General features: G+C 36.3%; 1 pseudogene; it reads right to left on the reverse strand.

Annotated features, from left to right (window-relative positions):
* Positions 1-16664: 16664 nt before the first annotated feature.
* LOC101321767 (ADP-ribosylation factor-like protein 6-interacting protein 1 pseudogene) lies at positions 16665-17335 on the reverse strand (annotated as a pseudogene).
* Between the last annotated feature and the right edge of the window lie 5624 nt (positions 17336-22959).

A 22959-nucleotide genomic window follows, 5' to 3' on the forward strand; every position in this document is an offset into this window, starting at 1 on the left:
CCGGACATGCAGGCTCAGCAGCCATGGTTCACGGGCCCAGCTGCTCCGTGGCATGTGGGATCTTCCAGGACTGGGGCACGAACCCGTGTCCCCTGCATCGGCAGGCGGACTCTCAACCACTGCGCCACTAGGGAAGCCCAGCATAATCTTTTTTGACCCACCTCCTAAAATAATGGAAATAAAAATAAACAGATGGTACCTAACAAAACTTAAAAGCTTTTGCACAGCAAAGGAAACCATAAACAAGACGAAAAGACAACCCTCAGAATGGGAGAAAATATTTGCAAATGAATCAACAGACAAAAGATTAATCTCCAAAATATATAAACAGCTCATGCAGCTCAATATTAAAAAAACAAACAACCCTATCAAAAAATGGGCAGAAGACCTAAGTAGACATTTCTACAAAGAAGACATACAGATGGCCAAGAGGCACATGAAAAGCTGCTCAACATCACTAATTATTAGAGAAATGGAAACCAAAACTACAGTAAGGTATCACCTCACACCAGTTAGAATGGGCATCATCAGAAAATCTACAAACAACAAATGCTGAAGAGGGTGTGGAGAAAATGGAATCCTCCTGTACTGCTGGTGGGAATGTAAATTGATAGAGCCACTATGGAGAACAGTATGGAGGTTCTTAAAAAACTAAAAATAGAACTACCATGTGACTCAGCAATCCCACTACTGGGCATATACCCAGAGAAAACCGTAATTCAAAAAGACACATGCACCCCCAAAGTTCATTGCAGCACTATTTACAATAGCCAGGTCATGGAAGCAACCTAAATGCCCATGGACAGATGAATGGATAAAACAGATGTGGTACATATATACAATGGAATATTACTCAGCCATTAAAAGGAACGAAACTGAGTCATTTGTAGAGTTGTGGATGGACCTAGGGACTGTCATACAGAGTGAACTAAGTCAGAAAGAGAAAAACAAATATCATATATTAATGCATATATGTGAAATCTAGAAAAATGGTACAGATGAACCAGTTTGTAAGGCAGAAATAGAGACACAGATGTAGAGAACAAACGTATAGACACCAAGGGGGGAAATCGGCTGTGGGGTGGTGGTGGTGGGATGAATTGGGAGATTGGGATTGACATATAAACACTAATATGTATAAAATAGATAACTAATAAGAACATGCTGTATAAAAAAATAAGATAAAATTCAAAAGAAAAAGAAAAAAAATGATGAGGAAACTAAGTTAAAAAAAAAAGAAGAAAAAATAAACTTCTCTCCACTATTCAAAGAAAGACCTTTTTAATGTAGATTCAATCATTCTTTTATTTTTATCATGTTGATTAAAACCTTTGTCATAGAAAGACATGGTATTTCAAAAAAAATACCAAAGAATACTGATAAAACATTGCAAATATAGACAAAAAATGGTCATTATATTTGCATTTGTATATAGTGGTATGTTATATAAATTACCTAAATAAGCTGTCTCAAAATGGTAAAAATAAATTGTTGTTCAAGTAATATGAGTATCTTTTCAAGTATTAATGAAGACTGAAAATGTTACTAAGGTGCAGAGATGCTTAAGATAAAGGCTTGAAATAGAATAATGGAATCTTGTAAGTCTTGCAAACCCAGGCTATAAGATTGAGGCATTTGTTTCTGAACGATTACAGTCAGCAGACCAACCTTCAGTCAATTTGAGGAATGCTCAGCAACACAAAGATAATGAATGCACACTCTTTAATTCCTCATGTTGCTTCCACAATATTTTCTTTTTCTTTTTTTTTGTAAATTTATTTATTTATTTTTGGCCATGTTGGGTCTTCATTGTTGTGCACAGGCTTTTCTCTAGTTGTGGAGACAGGGGTGTTACTCTTCACTGTGGTGTGCAGGCTTCTCATTTCGGTGGCTTCTCTTGTGGAGCATGGGCTCTAGGTGCGCAGGCTCAGTAATTGTGGCTCACGGACTTAGTTGCTCAGAGGCATGTGGGATCTTCCCGGACCAGAGATCTAACCCGTGTCCCCTGCATTGGCAGGCGGATTCTTAACCACTGCACCACCAGGGAAGTCCCCACAATATTTTTATCAATGAAATGGCAAAGTTATTGCCATTTTCTTCTTTGTTTCTCTTGCTATGCAATTTACTATCCTTCTCCAAAATTTACTTTCTTTAAAGGAAGTTTTATAGCTCTGAACTTGTGGAAGAGAAGCTGTATTCTTTATAAACAAATACTAAGCCTTATGCAGAAACTAGGGATAGATGCTTTCAGCAATCAAACTAAAGCTGTAGTTTACAGTGAATCATTTGTAGGGATTATCATTCAAAATATGATTGTCCTAAATGTCAACAATTTTCATATTTTTGTTAACCTCATGCATGTATTCAAGAGGGTAGACTTTCTTGTGTGTTAATCAAGTTGTTGATGCTCAGTCATCAAATATTTACTGCTTGTGTTTTTATGTGCCTCATTCTATTTATGTTAAATGACCTTTAGTCTCTAGTCTAAAGCAATAAAGTGAATGCTTCCTGTTTTATCGATTAGGAAAAGCCTATTTTCACACTAATAAAATGAGAAGCCCAGTTTAATAAAATACTTTTTTCTACCAGTGGCCACAAGTGAACTGGAGACTTGAGCATGTTGGCAGAGGTCAACTGAGAGGACAGAGGTCAGATCTGCGGTAAATCAACTTCCAGGAACAAATCACCGGACACTATAAAAATCAAAAGTGGTCCTTTAAGAGACCAGCTTGACCCTCCTTAACCAGAAAATAACATCTGACCTGGCAGTGAAATTTATCACAACATTTCAATTAAAACTTGGCAGGCACGCTGGCAACACACTGTTCTTCCACAGTTGGCCTTGTTATAGGAAAAACAGAAAGGAGGGGAAGAATGGATATTCTTGCTTCATATTACATAACAGGTATGATCTGTACAATATCATTTTTCTCAGCCACATGAAGTTTTCTGGAGACTTGATAAACATGCTAAGTGTGGATAACACACGACTTTTCATTAATTATTTTCTGTTCAGTTCTTTCAGATGTCTGCTTCCCTATGATATTAAAAAACAGCCTGGTAGTATTTTCAATTAAAGAATAACCTGTTTAGTGCTAGCAGATATTTGGAGTTTGGCAGGCCACACAAAAACATTCTTAGGTATCTTTATTTTTAATTTACTTTTTCATTCACTCATGTATATGTATTCTAAATTTCAAGTAATTCAGTTTGATCATATGGTTTTCCTCCCACCTCCATCAAAGAGAATTACACCAGAAATCAAGAGAAAAACTTAATTTATACACATCCATCCTTTTGGATGTGATAACTGTGATCTTATACCTACTATAAAGTATAACATTTAAAGATGAGTTTTTAATGTAAGTGACATACATTGCCTCAGCAGCTTTCACAATGGAAGTAGTATTAGGAAAATGAGCACTCAAATGACATCACATTTTTGGCAACAAGGGGTCTTTATAGAGATAAAAAAAACTTGAGTCATATAAAAGTTTAACTCCTTGAATCATTTCATTTCACATATGATTCCTGTGTATAATAATAGAAACTTCTCCTTTGCTAATATTAACTGTGTGACCCATCAATGGTAAATTATTGTAAAATGAGACGGCAGAAATAGATACTTTTAAAGATTTCTTTTAGCTACTAATAGGTGTAATCTCTAAATATTTCAAATATAAAATATTAATGTCATCCAGATTAGTTGTAGACTCAGGATAAAGTTTAGGGTTTTCTGACTTTTAGGCTACAGAAACACTTGGATGTGAGACTTCAGAAAGAATGCACTATGCACAAGTTGCCTTACTTAATGCAGGCAACAAATCCTGAAATCAAAAAGAAAGTGGGGCTTCCCTGGTGACGCAGTGGTTGAGAGTCCGCCTGCCGATGCAGCGGACACGGGTTCGTGTCCCGGACATGCCACAGAGCGGCTGGGCCCGTGAGCCATGGCCGCTGGGCCTGAGCGTCCGGAGCCTGTGCTCCGCAACGGTAGAGGCCACAACAGTGAGAGGCCCGCGTACAGCAAAAAAAAAAAAAAAGTGGTCCTATTCCAGCTGAGTTAATGAGGCAAGTAGGTATAGTCATAGTATCTTTACAATTAGATCAACAGATAGATATATATCTATATATTTAAAATTATTTTATTTATCTAGTGTTGATATTAAAATTTAAAATATATAAATACTGATGATATTAAAATATATGAGTATTTTATTCAGCTAATGACCATATAACAGATGTCAGTGTTTGTGTTAACATTTATATTTTTCAATTAAATTGGGATTTATTACCTATTTATTCATATTACTGATTTAATCATCACAGGATCTTGTATAAAGATGGATTGTATACCTGAGGGAAAGACAAACAACTCACTCAACACATTGTGCAAATCAAAGCTTTGCAAGAAGTCAAATAGAAAAAAGTGATGGAGACATGAAAGCAGCATGTGACACACTGTAAAATAGTATGCCAAAATGAAAGGAAACTGCAAGGACAATATCCCCTTGCAAACAGTGATCAGGTTTCAGCAAAACATTATCCATTGATGCATTAATGTTTTGCATTAGAATTTTATTAGAATTTTGACTTTGTTTTTAATTTGTAACTTCTTTTGTATAACAAAAGTTGATTCAGGAGGGGACTTTTGCAAAGTTGGGGGGTCGTATCAATGGTGGAAAGGCTGTGAAAGCGTGCTTTCAAGGACGATGCAGCTGCTTGATGAAGACTTGAGGAAGGATAGAACTTAGAGTATTCCTCAAAAAGAATGAGGTAGCTGGTCAGAGAGAAAAAGTAGTGTCTGAAAAGTGAGATGAAATTAAAGATATTGGCAATGTTTGTTTCAGACCTTTATTGTGGTTTCCAATTACTCCAATACTGAGAATTTAAAATGAACTATTTACAACTTAACGTGTTAACAAGTAAATATGTTTGCCTTCTTAATTTAGATGTTGCTGAAAACATTCTTTTGGGATGAAGCAGCCATGAAGTTTCCTGCTCAGAACTCCCTTCAAAAGAACCTTCTGCAGGAAGCATAGTTGGCTGTCAGCCTTCAGCTGCCACCCTTTTTGATGAATCAAGGTGGTCAACCGTGGCCACGGTTACCTTGTGCTCTACCAACTCAATGATGAAACTCTCCCCAAATGGAGAGTTTAAGTGAAACTGTCATAAAAGTATTGTTGATAAGTGATTTTTAAATATAAATTAAACAAAAGACAAAGAACTTAATAGCATATGCTTTGCAGTAATTTTGAAAATTTAAAGACATTTAAAAATATTTAGTATTATATATCATACACATTTATGAGTAAAGGAATTTGGTGGAAGGGGACATAGGTCTTACCAAAAATTGTACCATAAAATTTTACAAAACAGAGGAAATCTTTGAGCTAGATGATCTGTAGCTTTTTTAAAAATCCAAAATTACTAGGAAAGAAAATTGTCTCAATTTCTGTTATAACATTTTGGTCTATTTTATTTAAAGAGATGGCTCACAAAGATTATCACAGATGCAATCACTTATGACATTTGTCTCTAGAAATTAAGGATGGGGCATGAGGAATATTTCCATTTCTTACATTTTTTATAACAAACTTACATAACCTTTTTATTTAGAAAAAATGGAAATTATAACATCATGTTCTAAAATATCTGAGTTCTCGGTAAACATTTTTATACCATTGGTATATATGAATTTATATATGAAACATTTACATATAAGATATAAAATTTATAAGTAAATGTAAACATTTAACATGAAATGAAACTAAGAATTAATACGTTCAATTTTTCAAATCCCCTTAATTTTATAGATGAGGAAAGTAGCTCAGAAAATCAATTTAATTTCCCTAATTCATATACATACTTTGTGATAGAGCCACGGTAGACATGCTGTCTTTCTTACTCAATCAGTCTATTAGTCAGACAAAAACGTTTAAATGAATGTTTTCTATGTAACATCCTATGGTAGATGCTGAGGATACAACAGTAAGCAAGTCATATACTGTCTTTGCCTTCACAGCCAATAATTAAAAGTCTTGAGCAATATGAATAATAGGTACTGAGTAATTCAGAAACATGTAACAAGGGTTCCTGATCTACTTGGAGAAATCAGGGAAGGCTTGCGTGCAGAAGTGTCATTTGGACTAATACATAGAGAGTTTATTCTTAGAGATTTTTTTTTTAACTTAACTATTTTATCCTATGCCAGGTAGTAGTTTGTACTAACATGGTGGTTGCATGTTTCAAGCCATTATTCACAGTCATTACTCATCAGGTACTCAAAATTCCCTTCATATCTAGTGTTTATTATTACATTTTGCAGAGAGTCATATCTACAAATGTGACTGACAAAATTTAAACTACGGTGCTTATTAACCAAAGCAATGCTTTCTTCTGAGTGCCCCTGCATTTTCACCTGATTAATTTCTGAAGCAAACTGCATCCTTTTTTATATGACATCTCTTTTATCTTTACATAGAAAATTAACAAATTAAAATTTAACAATTTAACAGAAAATTAATAAATTAACAAATACTTTCATCTCCTTCTGTTTGGAAGAGTAGCTTTCTGACTACAATCAGAAGATAATTTCTCCTATTTGGTCCCCTTGGGGACCCTTATTTTGCCTGCAGGAGGTATTTAATAATTGCATGGCTAAATTAATCAGAATTGTCAGTTAAAAGCATCAGAATCTACTCTGGCGTTTTGGCAAAAAAAAAATAAATTTATTGAAGGGTACTAACAGAAAGTCCAGAGAAGCAGAAAAGGAAGGTATGCAGTCAAAAACAATGCCAATGCCAACTACAGAGACCCTTCTAGCAAGGACATCACTGCCTTCCCCACTCAGCTTCCATAACATTTAGGACTGCATGCTAGAAGCTCTACCATCTGCCATTCCATGATAACCAAAAGTCTCTACCACTGTGAAGGGAACTCCTCCACAAAGGGCTCCCACCACACATTGCTTGTTTCTAAAAACCAAGATTTCCATTGATGCCTTGATTAATAGAACCTGAGTCAGTTGTCTGCACACTACCCTCAAGGGAATCTGTAGATTAACCTTTTCTAGGTTCTGCACTGGGAACGTGGGAAAGGACAAAAACAAGAGGAATATATTTAAAGACACTGGTTAGCCGTATATGACAGAATTCTACATTACCCAATATTGTGTAGGCTACAGAGTCAAAATATTCTGAGAACACCTTTCTTAAGTGTCCCTGATCCTTTACATTTTAAATGAAGTCTAATCAAAAAGCAAAATCTGTAAATACATATATGTACATCTTTGGGTACAAACATATATTTATATAGCAAATAGTGTCATGGGAACCAGTAAGAAGAATAATGAAGGTTTATGATGAAAGGCCCATGCTCTAAGGAAATTAAAATAATAGTATTAAAATATTTTAATTTTACAGTGGTAAAATTGGGAATATATGTTGAACAATTGTTAAATAAATTTAGTGCACTTTCCATTAATAGTGGTGTACTAGTTTTATACTGCTGCTGTGGTGGATTATTACAAATTTAATGACCTAAAAAACACAAATTTATTATTTTTCGGCTCTGTAGGTCAGAAATCCAACATCAGTTTCACTGGACTAAAATGAAAGTGTCTACAGGGCTGACTTTATTTCTAGAAATTCTGGAGGAGACTCCATTTCCTTGCCATTCCAAAATTCTAGAAGCTCCCCTCATTTCTTTGCTCATAGCCCCCTTCCTCCATCTACAAAGCCAGCAACGTTGCATCTCTCTAACAGTTCTTCAAGTCACATCTTCCTCTGACCACAACTGGGAAAAGTTCTCCCCTTTAAAGGACTTAAATTGATTATATTGGGCCAGATAATCCAGGCTAATCTCCCCATCTCAAGGTCTTTAATTTAATTGATTTAGTGACATCATTTTGACATTTAAGGTAGCATATTCATCAGTTATGGGAATTAGTACTAGGACATGGATACCTTGGTGGGGGAAATTATGTCTACCTCAGGTTACATAACTGCCTCACCTTTCATGTTCAGCTACCTGGTGAAGATAAAAAAAATTCAAAGATAGTAGAGAAAAAAATTTAGTTTAAACCTTAGTACACCCACTGTATTTCAAATCTTCCCTTTAAAAAAGTCTTTACTAAAAATGTATAAAACTTGTCACAGACCTCGTACAATAATACTTCAGTAAGCTCTGTAGGACATGATTTGCATATGGTTTCTCTATTATATTTTAAGTGACAGTGTGATGATTCAAAATATAACAGTAACTTATATGTCCTGGTAGCAGAAATAAAATGAATAATAAGCAATCATTTTACACAGTTTTGTATATAAATCACAAATTCATAAGCTTTTCAAATATAAAGTAAAAATATAATTCTAAATTGCATTTTCAAATGCTCTGATTTAGGGCTGACAAGAATGGGTAGATCCTACTTTGAATATTGTCAAGATTGACAACATTTAATGTTAAGACTTTCCACCGTTGCTTCCTTATCAAATCATCATAAAGCAGTGCAGATAATATACACCAGACATAACTATAAGGACACAGATGAGGTCCCCTGATACTTCCTTTGTTCTTCATCTACTAAAGCCTGAAATTAAGTGGTCAGTGCAGCCCACGTGGAATAAAGAACTCTCCAGGTCAGAAAGAAAAGAATCACTCTTTGACATAAATTATAGCAATATACTTTGGATCCATCTCCTACAGTAATGGAAATAAAAACAAAAATAAACAAATGGGACCTAATTAAACTTAAAAGCTTTTGTACAGCAAAGGGAACCATAAACAAAACAAAAAGACAACCTACATATAGAATGGGAGAAAATATTCGCAAACGATGTGACCGACAAGGAATTAATCTCCAAAATATACAAAAAGCTCATATAGCTCAATATCAAACAAACAAACAACTCAATCAAAAAATGGGCAGAAGATCTAAATAGACATTTATCCAAAGAAGACATACAGATGGCCAGAGGCACATGAAAAGATCCTCAACATAGCTAATTATCAGAGAAATGCAAATCAAAACTACAATGAGGTATCACCTTAATTCTTAATTCTGTCAGAATGACCATCTTCAAAAAGTCTACAAATAATAAATGCTGGAGAGGATGTGGAGAAAAGGGAACCCTCCTACACTGTTGGTGGGAATGTAAGTTGGTACAACCACTATGGAGAACAGTGTGGATGTTCCTTAAAAAAACTAAAAATAGAGTTATCATATGATCCTGCAATCCCACTCCTGGAGATATATTCAGAGAAAACCATAATTTGAAAAGATACAAAAAAAAGTGCTGTGTTCATCGCAGCACTATTTACAATAGCCAAGACATGGAAACCACCTAAGTGTCCATCAACAGATGAATGGATAAAGAAGATGTGTTATACATACACAATGGAATATTACTCAGCCATAAAAAAGAATGCAATAATGCCATTTGCAGCAACATGGATGGACTTAGAGATTATCATACTAAGTGAAGTAAGCCAGACAAAGACAAATAACATATGATATCACTTATATGTGGGATTGAAAAAAAGATACAAATGAACTTATATATAAAACAGAAATAGAGCCACAGATATATAAAACAAACTTATGGTTACCAAAGGGGAAGGGGGGCTGGAATAAATTATGAATTTGGGATTAAAATATACACACTACTATATATAAAATAGATAACTAACAAGTGCCTACTGTATAGCACAGGGAATTATACCCAATATTTTGTAATAACCTATAAGGGAAAAGACTCTGAAAAAAAATATATATATGTATGTATAACTGAATCATTTTGCTGTACACCTGAAACTAACACAATGTTGTAAATCAATAATATTTCAGTAAAAAAAAGAATAAAAAGAATCTTTCCCCTTGTACCACTGGGTTGGGGAAGGAACAACATCAGCACTCAAGAGTGTTCCTACTATCATGTAAGGTAACTTTTTATATCATCTATAAGTCCTTCTATGTTTGATTTCTCACTGTACCATTGGACCTTCAGAGGGCCTGCCATGAGCTACCATAGTTTCAACATACATTTAAATATTTTTTTCAACTTTAAAACAGCTTTTAGTTATCTAAAGGGCACAATATATTTTTTTGAATGCTTAAATATATTCTAACAAAAACTTTCTTTCTGGAAATAGTAAATCTGACTTCCAAAGAAACACTTTTTCAAAAGGAACAAGTTCCAACATTTTTAATCACAGACTCAATTTCAGTGCTTGTGATTGGTCGGTTTATATTTTCTATTTCTTCCTGGTTCAGTCTCAGAAGGTTGTGCTTTTCTAAGAATTTGTCCATTTCTTCCAGGTTGTCCATTTTATTGGCATATAGCTGCTTGTAGTAATCTCTCATGATCCTTTGTATTTCTGCACTGTCAGTTGTTACTCCTCCTTTTTCACTTTTTAAATCTGTTCGTTTGAGTCTCCTTTTTTTCTTGATGAGTCTGGCTAATGGTTTATCAATTTTGTTTACCTTGTCAAAGAACCAGCTTTAATTTTATTGATCTTTGCTGTCATTTCCTTCATTTCTTTTTCATTTATTTCTGATATGATCCTATGATTTCTTTCCTTCTGCTAACTTTGGGGTTTTTTTTTTTTTTTGTTTTTCTTTCTCTAATTACTTTAGGTGTAAGGTTAGGTTGTTTATTTGAGATGTTTCTTGTTTCTTGAGGTAGGATTGTATTGTTATAAACTTCCCTCTTAGAACTACTTTTGCTGCATCCCATAGGTTTTGGGTCATAATGATTTCATTGTCATTTGTTTCTAGGTATTTTTTTATTTCCTCTTTGATTTCTTCAGTGATCTCTTGGTTATTTAGTAGCATATTGTTTAGACTCCATGTGTTTGTATTTTTTACAGATTTTTTCATGTACTTGATATGTAGTCTCATAGCGTTGTGGTTGGAAAAGATACTGGATACAATTTCAATTTTCTTAAATTTACCAAGGCTTGATTTGTGACTCAAAATATGATCTACCCTGGAGAATGTTCCATGAGCACTTCAGAAGAAAGTGTATTCTGTTGTTTTTGGATGGAATGTCCTATAAATATCAATTAAGCCTGTCTTGTTTAATGTATCATTTAAAGCTTGTGTTTCCTTATTTATTTTCATTTTGGATGACCTGTCCATTGGTGAAAGTGGGGTGTTAAAGTCCCTTACTATGATTGTGTTACTGTCAATTTCCCCTTTTATAGCTGTTAGCATTTGCCTTATGTATTGAGGTGCTCCTATGTTGGGTGCATAAATATTTACAATTATTATATCTTCTTCTTGGATTGATCCCTTGATCATTATGTAGTGTCCTTCTTTGTCTCTTGTAATAGTCTTTGTTATAAAGTCTATTTTGTCTGATATGAGAATTGCTACTCCAGCTTTCCTTTGATTTACATTTGCATGGAATATCTTTTTCCTTCCCATCACTTTCAGTCTGTATGTGTCCCTAGGTTGAAGTCAGTCTCTTGTAGACAGCATATATATGGGTCTTCTTTCTGTATCCATTCAGCCAGTCTATGTCTTTTGGTTGGAGCAATTAATCCATTTACATTTAAGATAATTATCGACATGTATGTTCCTATTACCATTTTCTTAATTGTTTTGGGTTTGTTATTGTAGGTCTATTCCTTCTCTTGTGTTTCCTGCCTAGAGCAGTTCCTTTAGCATTTGTTGTAAAGCTGGTTTGGTGGTGCTGAATTCTCTTAGATTTGCTTGTTTGTAAAGGTTTTAATTTCTCCATCAAATCTGAATGAGATCCTTGCTGGGTAGAGTAATCTTGGTTGTAGATTTTTCTATTTTATCACTTTAAATATGTCCTGCCACTCCCTTCTGGCTTGCAGAGTTTCTGCTGAAAGATCTGCTGCTAACCTTATGGGGATTCCCTTGTATGTTATTTTTCCCTTGCTGCTTTTAATATTTTTTCTTTGTATTTAATTTTTGATAGTTTGATTACTATGTGTCTTGGTGTGTTTCTCTTGGATTTATCCTGTATGGGACTCTCTGCACTTCCTGGACTTGATTAACTATTTCCTTTCCCATATTAGGGAAGTTTTCAACTATAATCTCTTCAAATATTTTCTCAGTCCCTTTCTTTTTCTCTTCTTCTTCTGGGACCCCTATAATTCGAATGTTGGTGTGTTTAATGTTGTCCCAGAGGTCTCAGAGACTGTCCTCAATTCTTTTCATTCTTTTCCTTTATTCTGTTCTGCAGTAGTTATTTCCACTATTTTATCTTCCAGGTCACTTATCCGTTCTGCCTCAGTTATTCTGCTATTGATTCCTTCTAGAGAATTTTTAATGTAATTTATTGTGTTGTTCATCATTGTTTGTTTGCTCTTTAGTTCTTCTAGGTCCTTGTTATACGTTTCTTGTATTTTCTCCATTCTGTTTCCAATATTTGGTATCATCTTTACTATCATTACTCTGATTTCATTCTCAGATAGACTGCCTATTTCCTCTTTGTTTGGTCTGATGGGTTTTTACCATGCTCCTTCATCTGCTGTGTGTTTCTCTGTCTTCTCATTTTGCTTAACTTACTGTATTTGGGGTCTCCTTTTCACAGGCTGCAGGTTCATAGTTCCCTGTTGTTTTTGTTGCCTGCCCCCAATGGCTAAGATTGGTTCAGTGGGTTGTGTAGGCTTCCTGGTGGAGGGGACTAGTGCCTGTGTTCTGGTGGATGAGGCTGGATCTTGTCTTTCTGGTGGTCAGGACTGCGTCCGGTGGTGTGTTTTGGGGTGTCTGTGACCTTATATGAATTTAGGCAGCCTCTCTGCTAATGGGTGAGTTTGTGTTCCTCTCTTGCTAGTTGTTTGGCATAGGGTGTCCAGCACCGTAGCTTGCTGTTCGTTGAGTGGAGGTGGGTCTTAGCGTTGAGATGGAGATTTCTGGGAAACCTTTCACCGTTTGATATTACGTGGAGCTGGGAGGTCTCTGGCAGACTAATGTCCTGAACTTGGCTCTCCCACCTCAGAGGCACAGGCCTGACACCTGGCCGGAGCACCAAGACCCTGTCAGCCACACAGCTCAGAAGAAAAGGGAGAAAAAAAGAAAGAAAGAAAAAATAAAATAAAATAAAGTTATTAAAATAAAAAATAATTATTAAAAATTAGGGCTTCCCTGGTGGCGCAGTGGTTGAGAGGCTGCCTGCCAATGCAGGGGACACAGGTCCGTGCCCCAGTCCGGGAAGATCTCACATGCCGCAGAGTGGCTAGGCCCATGAGCCACAGCCACTGAGCCTGCATGTCCAGAGCCTCTGCTCTGAAACGGGAGAGGCCACAAAAGTGAGAGGCCCACATACTGCAAAAAAGTAAAAAAATTTTAAAAAATTAAAAAAAATTAAAGAGCAATAATAAAAAAAGAAAAAAATAAGAAAGAAGAGAGCAACCAAACCAGAAAACAAATCCACTTATGATAACAAGCACTAAAAACTATACTAAAAAAAAACAACAAAAAAACGGACAGACAGAACCCTAGGACAAATGGTAAAAGCAAAGCTATACAGACAAAATCACACAAAGAAGCATACAAATACACAGTCACAAAAAGAGAAAAAGGACAGTATATGTATATATATATATATAATCATTGCTCCCGAAGTCCACTGCCACAATTTTGGGATGATTTGCTGTCTATTCAGGTATTCCACAGATGCACGGTACATCAAGTTGATTGTGGAGATTTAATCCTCTGCTGAGGCTGCTGCGAGAGATTTCCCTTTCTCTTCTTTGTTCGCACATTTCCTGGGGTTCAGCTTTGGATTTGGCCCTGTGTCTGCATGAAGGTTGCCTAAGGGCATTTGTTCTTTGCTCTGACAGGTCGGGGTTAAAGGAGCAGCTGATTCGGGGGCTCTGGCTCACTCAGGCCGGGGTGGGGGAGGGGTACAGATGCGGGTTGAGCCTGTGGCAGCAGAGGCCAGCGTGACTTTGCACCAGCCTGAGGCGTGCCACATGTTCTTCCGGGGAAGTTGTCCCTGGATCATGGGACCCTGGCAGTGGCGGGCTGCCCAGGCTCCTGGGAGGGGAGGTGTGAAGAGTGACCTGTGCTTGCACACAGACTTCTTGGTGGTGGCAGCAGCAGCCGTAGCATCTCATGCCCATCTCTGGTGTCCGTGCTGGTAGCCACAGCTCACACCCAACTCTGGAGCTCGTTTAGGTGGTGCTCTGAATCCCCCCCTCCTCGTGCACCCCGAAACAATGGTCTCTTGCCTCTTAGGCAGCTCCAGACCTTTTCCAGGACTCCCTCCCGGCTAGCTGTGGCGCACTAGCCCCCTTCAGGCTGTGTTCACGCCGCCAACCCCAGTCCTCTCCCTGGGATCCGACCGAAGCCCGAGCCTCAGCTTCCAGCCCCCGCCCGCCCCGGCCGTTGAGCAGACAAGCGTCTTGGACTGGTGAGTGCTGGTCGACACTGATCCTCTGTGCAGGAATCTCTCCGCTTTGCCTTCTGCACCCATGTTGCTGTGCTCTCCTCCGTGGCTCCGAAGCTTCCCCCCTCTGCCACCCACAGTCTCTGCCCACGAAGGGGCTTCCTAGTGTGTGGAAACCTTTCCTCCTTCACAGCTCCCTCCCACTGGTGCAGGTCCCATCCCTATTCTTCTGTTTTTTCTTTTTTCTTTTGCCCTACCCAGGTACGTGGGGAGTTTCTTGCATTTTGGGGGGTCAGAGGTCTTCTGCCAGCATTCAGTAGGTGTTCTGTAGCAGTTGTTCCACATGTAGATGTATTTCTGATGTATTTGTGGAGAAGAAGGTGACCTTTTGCCATCTTGAAGGTCTCATCTTGGCAACTTTCAAATACACAATACAGTATTATTAACTATAGTCACCATGTTGTGCATTACATTCCCAGGACTTATTTATTTAATTCACATGCTGATATTTCAGGTATATAACTTAAATAATGTGCTCTTCATGCAGGAATTATAGTCTTTCTACTAACACTCATTGTATATTTATGGAAATTGAGTATGTAATATAAGCTACAAGGACAATCAAATAGCAAAATTTATGATACTTGTTTGGACATCTGTAACATAAGATTAAGAATTAGTAAAAAGACATAAACAAAAGTGCCAAGTTACATAAATTAAAAAGGAAAGCTTCAGGAGTTCCCTGCTAGCCTAGTTAGTGGTTAGGATTCCTGGCTTTCACTGCTGTGGCCCAGGTTCAATCCCTGACTGGTGAACTGAGATCTCACAAGCCACATAGTGACATGAAAAAAAAAAAGAAAGAAAGCTTTTAGAGGGTTTTCTTCAAATATAAAATACATAGAATAACTAATAAGAAGACAATATAACAAAATCTATAAGGTAGATAAAAGAATATCTTTTTTTTTTTTTGGATTCCAGCTTTTTTATTTTTCCCCTTTTACACAAAAAAAGTAGAAGAAATAACACAGGATTAAAATCGCAAAAGTAGTTAATTGGTAGAACACACATAAACACAAAAATCCAGATAGGAAGACAAGCTTATTTACAATGAGGAAACACATGTAAATTATGGTAGCTTGTATACGAAATATTAAAAAAGAAAAGTCAAACATATGCTACATGGTGCCACTGTTACAGCAATACTGAAGGGGAGAAAACAATTTTTCTTTAGGAACAGATATACCACAAGGTCCAGGTTTTATAGCATCAGTGCAATAAATTCACAAAACTATATTATAGCTAGTTAATCAGTTTAAAAATTGTTCCCAAATATGTCACATTTCCAGCCCTCAGAAGTTCATTCCTACAGATTTCAACTACTCCATCTATGGGGACCAAAAGCAGCCAGTGTTACCATAAAATGAGAAACTTGAGGCTTACCTTTAAAGGCTTATTCTGGTCTTGAAAAACTAGTAGGATTTTCTACTGAAATGAATCTTGACTAAACACAGGATGAGTTTTGTTCTTTATTGGCTGGTCTTGGAATGAAGGTCATAGACATGACTCAACCTATTATGTACTTTAGTTTCAGTTAGCTGAAAATCTGAAATTAAAAGTATGCTAAAAATCCTAAATACCATCTTGTGTAAGCTTGCTACTAAAAAGCCTTTAAGGATGTACTAACTTTAAGTGCAAGGGAACAAGAGTTCTAAGTCTGTCAGATTCCCCATTTGGGAGGAAGGATCAATGTTTCCAACAAGTTGCTAAATTCTGCACAAGGGAGAAGCCAACACATACTAGGCCATGGAATTAGGTTCATTTTATTCCACAAGGATTCTTCTCCCACAGTATAGAAACAGAATGAGGAATGAATCTTAATTGGTCTCTTCATCAGAAGTGGTAAACTTGGTTTCTATATTCATGAAACCAGACTGTTGTTTAAGCAGACTGTGGAAGCAGACAGTAGAACCAGCTTCCTGTAGTCACAGACCATGATTTTGTATCCAGCTAAAGCAAAAATCAACTTGAACAGTTATCCCAAGCCACTGTTAACTGTACTAAAGGATGAAGTTCACCACTATATTATTTTAAAAGTAAGAGTTCAATTAACCCTGGGTGAGAAAAACCAAAACAAGTGGTAATGATGAATGAGTTGTCCATATAAGGCCAGCTGATGAGAACACACCCATGAAGACACTGGGCATAAAGCCTTACTTGGCAAGTCGGAATTTCCACTAAGGGCAGAATGAGGGACAGCAAAGAGCTACATCTGTAACATTTTTGTATCCAGACAGCATAACAGACACTATCCCCAAGGACAATGTATACACCATTAATCACACCGAATAAAACAGATGCATTATTCATTTTTCTTTTCTTTTTGTTTGAGAAGCTTGTTTATCTCTCTTTTGGCCATTCCAATGTACTTCGAAATGATTCCATGTTGGTTTAGTCCAGGAAGCAAGAGTAAGAAAGTCACTATCAGGTAGGAGAGAAGGATGTTGTGGACTTGCTGTCCCACCCAAACAACCACAGCAAGAGAAATGATCATGGTCATGAAGTACAGTTTAGGCTTTTCTTTCTTTAGCATAAGGAGGTGTTTCTACCAGCCCACAGCTCTGTGTCGAGTTTTTACTAGATTGCTTCAAATTTCAAGGACTCACTGCTGTTACTCAGTGGTCCATTTATTGGAGCCAAAAATTCTAGGTGCTAGAATGGGAACAAGGTAGTCAGCCAAGCACAGAAACAACAAAACAGGAAACACCGGACAGAATGGATGGATCTAGATAGTAGATAGTCAGAAACACCAAAGAAACCATACCCATGATGGCAGGTGGAAACCAAGCTCTTCCCCATTGGAAGACTTCATCTGCCATCAGCATAACTTCTCCCCATCTTTGCAGCTACTCTTCCAGACTTGCAGTCTCTGCAGCCAGCAGGCTGGTGCTGCGAGAATCTCCTTCCACCATCGTTCCCAAGGTGCCCCCTCAGCTAGAGCAAGCCGCCCCCAAAACTGGCCTTCCTCAGAGCCACTCATGACAACCCTCATAAAAGGATATCTTAATTAAAATAAAATTATTAAAGAAATGTACTACTGTACACTAAAGTAGTGACAATATAATCAACCAGAACAACAAAAAAATAGAAAGCTCAGACACATACATACAAATATTTAAATGTTTTATAAATAAAATTATTCTAATTTTAAATCAATGATATCTTTTTAGTTACTGATTTGTTGAAAGAAAAAAAATAATGGTTAAAATGAAAGGAAATAGGGGCTTGCCTGGTGGCACGGTGGTTAAGAATCCACCTGCCAATGCAGGGGACAGGGGTTCGAGCCCTGGTCTAGGAAGATCCCACATGCTTCAGAGCAACTAAGCCCATGCGCCACAACTACTGAGCCTGTGTTCTAGAGCCTGAGAGCCACAACTACTGAGCCCATGCACCTAGAGCCTGTGCTCCACAACAAGAGAAGGCACCGTGATGAGAAGCCTGTCACCGCAAGGAAGAGTAACCCCCGCTCACTGCAACTAGAGAAAGCCCGTGCACAGCAATGAAGACCCAACGCAGCCCAAAACAAATAAATTTATTAAAAAAACAAAAAACTTAAAGGAAACAAAAAACCAAAAATACCCTAAAAACATACAGGTAAACATTTATATAATTTTAAAATATGATCAACTCTTTTTGAAAAAAGCATAGGTAGTGTATAAGAATTGATTGGTAGATAGCATTTTATACATGGAGTTCTTAGAAACAAATAAAACATGAGTACCTCAGGACAAATGGAGCAAAAGATATAAACCAGCGAGTCACAGAGTTTGAAACACTTATGACTAGTTAAACTATAAAAAATTTAAATCTCTGTATTAATAAATTTTTAATTAAATGTAATACCATTATTTTATACATCAAAGAGATTTTTGATATTGAGTTAAACACATGAGAGTCGAATTGTATATTATAATTAGACATAAATCTCAGCTTCACTTTACTGATTTGGTGATTTTGAGTAAATTATTTTAATTTTCTATGCCTTTTTCCTCATTTGGAAAATTCAGTTTTGTGCCCCTACTTCACAGGTTTGTTGCAAGAATCAAATGAGCTTGCTCTGTAAAACTCTTGGTCCGATGCATGGCACATAGAAGACACTAAAAACTATTAGATTTAATCAAACCCTCAAACATAGAAGATATATTATATAAACTAATTCACTTTTGTAATGGAATACTGTGCAAATTAAAAAAAATCATGTTGGCATGGAAAAATGTTCATTATCTATTGACAAGTGAAAAAATGCTCAAACCATAAATATAGACTTTTTTTTTTTGGCTATAACAGTAGCTAGTACTAGACTAGCTTTCCCAATAAAGACTATAACTGATGAAACAGTTTCATCAGATATTTAAACAATATTTGTTTCCAGATATTGCAACAACAGAACAAAACTATATTTCTCAAAGAAAGAGAAGCTTATGATTTGATCCTATGATTACCCAGACCTCACCAGGGAACAATTTCTTGACCATAAGCACAAAAACCTAGGGTCCACACAGAGCCCTACAAAGTTAGGAGTAGCTGAAACACCGGACAGACCTCTAGATGGCAGAGACCTATGCAGACAGAGACATGAGGAAATTGTGCGAGGCTTTTCTGTGAATCCTTGGCTAAGGGCAGGCAACACTACATAAGACATAGCAAAGAGTGGCTGTGGTAGGCTTGTAACAGAATAGCACAGAGGCAATATAGATTAAATAGTGCTGGGGACAAGGCAGGTCAGGCACATGCAAAGTGGAGACATTTTTAATATCCTAGCAAACTGAAAAATCTGGGCACCAGCATAGAAGTCAGAAAGTCTATGAATTAACAGTAAGGGCCATGCCCTAAAGTAAAGCCTATTCTACTCCTTCTCTAACAGAGTCTAAATTTGAATCCTGGCAAGATCTTCTGGGAAGACAGATTTGGAAGGTCGAGTTCCTCAAAATAAGAGGGGTTTGAGAAAATTCAGATTTCTGCAGAACTGCTCATAAAACAAGATCAAGATGATCAGCCAGTTATTAGAAATAACCACAGGAACAAAAATCAAAATCCTTCAGAGGAAGAAAATAGAACTAGAATCTCTATATCATCTACAAAATACAAGGCAAATCAATAACTATATGCAAAGAAATAGAAAAATGTGACATAGAGTCAAGAAAAAATATTCCAGAGTAATTTTAAAATGGTCCAAATGTTGGATTTAGAGGAAACCTTTTAAAAAAGCTATTATAAATGTTTAAAAAAATAAGGGAAAATATAGTCAGAGAATTAGTGAGGGAACAGGTAGGGAATACCAGCAGAGAAATGCAAACCATAAAACAAGAGTCAAAAGGAAACTTTAAAACTGAAAACTATTATAAAAGAGATGAAATAAATTCACTGAAAGTGCTTGACAGGTGATTGGAGAGGCATATTAAAGAGTCTCTGAACTCTACAAAAGATCAACAGAAATAATGCAATCTAAAAAAGAAAAGAAATTGAGGAAAAATGAACAGGTAATTCAGGTACAAAAATGAATGACTAAAATACATGTTTTTAAAAAGCCTCAGGAGAAAAAAGTGAAGAAATGAAGAAAACAGTGTTCCAATAAATAATGGCCAAAATTTTCCCAAATTTGATGAAAAATTGACTTAGAGATTCAAGCCCTCAGCAAACCTCAAAAAGGTTAAGTACAAAGAAAACCATACTTGGGCAATTCTTAATAAAACTGCTGAAAACCAATGCTAAAAAAGTCACATTAAAAAAAATTTCGATAGCTCAACAATCTACAGATTCAGTGCAATCCCTATCAAACTACCAATGGCATTTTTCACAGAACTACAACAAAAAATTTTACAATTTGTACAGAAACACAGGAGACCCCAAATAGCCTAAGCAATCTTGAGAAAGAAAAATGGAGCTGGAGGAATCAGGCTCCCTGATTCAGACTATACTACAAAGCTACAGTAATCAAGACAATATGGTACTGGCACTAAAACAGAAGTATAGATCAATGGAACAGGATAGAAAGCCCAGAGATAAACCCATGCACATATGGCCACCTTATCTTTGACAAAGGAGGCAAGGATATACAATGGAAAAAAGACAGCCTCTTCAATAAGTGGTTCTGGGAAACTGGACAGCTACATGTAAAAGAATGAAACTGGAACACTCCCTAACACCATACACAAAAATAAACTCAAAATGGATTAAAGACCTAAATTTAAGGCCAGACACTATAAAACTCTTAAAGGAAAACATAGGCAGAACACTCTATGACATAAATCACAGCAAGATCCTTTTCGACCCACCTCCTAGAGAAATGGAAAGAAAAACAAAAATAAACAAATGGGCCCTAATGAAACTTAAAAGCGTTTGCACAGCAAAGGAAACCATAAACAAGATGAAAAGACAACCTTCAGAATGGGAGAAAATATTTGCAAACGAAGCAACTGACAAAGGATTAATTTCTAAAATATACAAGGAGCTCATGCAGCTCAATATCAAAAAAACAAAAAACCCAATACAAACATAGGCAGAAGACCTAAATAGACATTTCTCCAAAGAAGATAAACAGATTGCCAACAAACACATGAAAGGATGCTCAACATCACTAATCATTAGAGAAATGCAAATCAAAACCACAATGAGGTATCATCTCACACAGGTCAGAATGGCCATCATCAAAAAATCTACAAACAATAAATGCTGGAGAGGGGGTGAGAAAAGGGAACCCTCTTGTACTGTTGGTGGGAATGTAAATTGATACAGCCACTATGGAGAACAGTATTGAGGTTCCTTAAAAACTAAAAATAGAACTACCATACGACCAAGAAATCCCACTACTGGGTATATACCCTGAGAAAACCATAATTCAAAAAGTGTCATGTACCACAATATTTATTGCAGCTTTATTTACAATAGCCAGGACATGGAAGCAACCTAAGTGTCCATCAACAGATGAATGCATAAAGATGATGTGGCCCATATATACAATGGAATATTACTCAGCCATAAAAAGAAACGAAACTGAGTTATTTGCAGTGAGGTGGATGGACATAGAGTCTGTCATACATAGTGAAGTAAGTCAGAAAGAGAAAAACAAATACCGTATGTTAACACATATATGTGGAATCTAAAAAAAAAAAAAAAAGGTCCTGATGAACCTAGGGGCAAGACAGGCATAAAGACACAGAGGTAGAGAATGGACTTGACACAGGAACAGGGAAGGGTAAGCTGGGACGAAGTGAAAGAGTAGCATTGACATATATACACTACCAAATGTAAAATAGATAGCTAGTGGGAAGCAGCCACATAGCACAAGGAGATCAGCTCAGTGCTTTGTGACCACCTAGAGGCGTGGGATAGGGAGGGTGGGAGGGAGAGGCAAGAGGGAGGGGATATGGTGATATACGTATACATATAGCTGATTCACTTTGTTATACAGCAGAAACTAATATACCATTGTAAAGCAATTATACTCCAATAAAGATGTTAAAAAAATTCTATAGCTTGAGAAAATACCCTTCAAAAAATGAGAATGTAATAAAAACATTTTTATTTTTATAATCAAATTCTGGTTGAGATTGATTTTATTCTACACATCAAATTGTGGAAAATGTACATTTTAACAATTTTGAGTTTTTCCAACTCATCATAATATATCCCTCAAATTATTTAGATCTTCTTTATTTCTCTTAGCAATACTTTGTACTTTCAAATGTTGATATTTGCATATATACTTTTATACTAATTCCTAATTATTTTTAATGGGTCTTAAAACTGTTGTTAATTTTCAATTTCATTTTCTAATCGTTCTTTGGTAGATACAGAAATACAATTAAATTTTATATATTGAGCTTATATCCTGTGACTTTGCTAAATATTCATTAATTTCAGTCATTTTTTTAAATGGTAGAAATGTAAATGGTACAGTGCTACGAAAACCTGTATGGAAGTTCTTCAAAAAACTAATTATAGAATTGTCATATGATCTAGCAATCCTGCTTCTGGGTAATATCCAGAAGAACTGAAATCAGAATCTTGAAGAGATATGCACTCCCATGTTCACTGCAGTAATAATATAATAATAATACAATAGCCAAGATATGGAAATAACCTAAATGTCCATTGATGGAAAGAAAATGTGTTATATACACATGATGGAACACTATTCAGCCTTAAAAAGAAGGAAATATTGCCCTATGAGACAATATGGATGACCCTGGAATACATACTAAGTGAAATAAGCCAGACACAAAAGCACAAATATTGCATGATTCCATTTATGTGAAGTATCTAAAATAGTCAAACTCATAAAAACAGACATCAGAATGGTGTTTACCAGAGACTGGGGGGGGGGGGGAAGGAAGGAAATGGGGAGTTGCCATTTGAAGGGTATAAAGTTTCAGTTATTCAAGATATGAATACATTTTAGAGATCTTCTGTACAACACTGTACCTATAGTTAACAATACTGTATTTTGTACTTAAAATTTTGTTAGGAGAGTAGAGCTCATGTTAAGTGTTCTTATCACAATAAAAAAAAACTTTAGAAAATATCATGATAAGTG

This window comes from Tursiops truncatus, chromosome 3 (assembly GCF_011762595.2).
Source record: "Tursiops truncatus isolate mTurTru1 chromosome 3, mTurTru1.mat.Y, whole genome shotgun sequence".
NCBI lineage: Eukaryota > Metazoa > Chordata > Mammalia > Artiodactyla > Delphinidae > Tursiops > Tursiops truncatus.